Source organism: Nyctereutes procyonoides, unplaced genomic scaffold (genome assembly GCF_905146905.1).
Source record: "Nyctereutes procyonoides isolate TBG_1078 unplaced genomic scaffold, NYPRO_anot_genome, whole genome shotgun sequence".
NCBI classification, from domain to species: domain Eukaryota; kingdom Metazoa; phylum Chordata; class Mammalia; order Carnivora; family Canidae; genus Nyctereutes; species Nyctereutes procyonoides.
The window spans coordinates 40207047-40209324 of NW_026575047.1; positions in this window are offsets into that span (position 1 = coordinate 40207047).

A 2278-nucleotide genomic window follows, 5' to 3' on the forward strand; every position below is an offset into this window, starting at 1 on the left:
TGGTTGGGAGACTTAAAGCCCAGAAGGGGCCACGCCTTGCCCAGGGTCACACAGCTGGAAACCCCCTTCCCGAAGCCCTCCCTCTCAGGCATTATTTAATGGATCCAGAGTTGTCTTTAAGCCTCAGCAGAAAGTCACAGGGTGAGTTCAGGGAGGTCGGTAGGGAACAGCCTGGGAGCCACACAGGGTGACCCCCCCACACCTCCTTCACAGATATGCCCTGCACCCCAGCCCCTGCCAGAGCCCCCTGGAAGGCCAAGTGTGTCCAGGGCTCCCCTAGCACCTGGGGCTAAAGGAATACTGGGGAGCCCAGGCAGATTCTCAGGGTTTGCTCTGTTTCTCTTTCCAGCCACAGTTTTTCCCCAGGGTTTATTATTAGCAAAAATGACAAAGCCCCTCATGGCTAGAGGCTGGCTGCTGGCTCTTAAGCCCTGCTGGCGCCTCTCAGCAAATAGTTCCTTTGGAACAGGGCAGCTCTTCCTGAGGAGGGAGCAGGGCTGGGGGAGGTACCCATGTCCCCCACCCCACCCCTTGGGGGAGGTCCCTGTGCGAAGCATAATTGCTCCCCTGAGCAGGTAACTCTTTTGGGCAAGAGGCTTGAGCAATGCCATGCTCTCAAAAGGGTTGGTCCCTGCCACTCTTGCCACGGTGTTCCCTAGCATGACTTGGAAACCCAGTAGGCCTATGGTTCTCCCTCTCTTGGTTGTGTTCCAGGCCCACTCACAGCACCAGGGAAGTTGGCTATGTCCTTGCATCTTAAGGATGATATGCATCCCTTCCTGCACCATCTCTCCTGCATTATAAGACATCTGCTGGGCTGCCTCAGGCCACTCGGACCCCAGGATTCCAGCCATCTTCACCTCACTGCCCCCTCCCTGTCCAGTCCTGGCTGCATCCTCGGGGCTGCCACTTCCAAGAGGCCCAGCTACAGGTATCCTCCTCAGATCCTGCCCTTAAAGTGTGTGTGTGTAGGGGGGGACTACGGTCCCTCCCTGCATCCCCCCTCCCCTGGGAAGCCTGAAGGACTCCCACATCTGCATCTGGGCACCACTCCATTGTTCACTTCCAACCCCCTCCTGCTCCCTGGATTGGAAGCTACTAATCAGTCTCCTGGGCCAGAAAAATCCTCACCCAGTAAGCACCACTCCTAGACCTTTCCAGACTAGCACCTGGAGGACAGCCCTGAAACTTAACATCAAGCATTATGGCCTTTTATTCTGTGCTTCCTCCATGACACTCCACTTTGGGGTGATGCTGGGTTTGTGTCTCCCTTCCCAGAGGAGAAAAGCCAAATGTGAAGGCAAAATTGGGGCGGTGGGAAATTCCAAACAGTTACTACTTCACATGGCATCTTGTCACCACCGTGTTGCTTTTAGCTCAAGGCAGGTCCCCGCTCACTTTTGAGCCTGCCCTCCTCCAGGTGGGGCTGTATCACCTCACATGGCAGCTTTTTCTTGTGTTCAGCAGTAGGAATGAAAACCCAGACACAGGTCTCTTCAGATTCCTATGAAAGGAGGCCATGGGCTGAAGGCTGTGGGCTCTGCAGGTGTCCTGGGTCCCCACAGCCTCCAGCTCCCACCCTCAGGGCCCTGCTAAAATGCTAGAGTGCTGGGTTGAGGACCACAGCCTTGATATTTTTATCTGGTGTTGCCATTTCCTAGCCATGTGCTCTCCGGAAAGGCACTTAAATTTCTTGAGCCTTAGGTTTCTCATCTGTAAAATGGGGTTAGCAGTACAATCCACAATCCCTTTTCTGAAACCCTTGATGTGTTTCAGAAATCAGAGTTTTTCAGCTTCACACGGGTAATATGGAGCATGTACTCCATATTATGTTAACACCCTGATGGGGTCTGAAAGCATCTTGTAATCAAACACATTAATATTTCTTTAGCTGAACTCTTGAACATACACACTAAGTGCAGTAAATAAAGACTATGCCTTGCCCCATGTCTGTTCAGGTCAAATTTTGTTACCAAATAAATGTTTTAAAAGTTCTTTTTCAGGGGTGCCTGGGTGGCTCAGTGGTTGAGTGTCTGCCTTTGGCTCAGGGTGTGATCCCAGGGTCCTGGGATCAAGTCCCACAGTGGACTTCCCGCGGGGAGCCTGCTTCTCCCTCTGCCTGTGTCTCTTCCTCTCTTTCTCTCTGTGTTTCATGAGTAAATAAATAAAATCTTTAAAAAATAATAAAAATTCTTTTTCAGTTTTCAGAGCCTTTCAGAGTTTTGGGGTTGTAGATAAGGACCATACCACCCTGTGTCTCCGTGGACAGTGGCACACG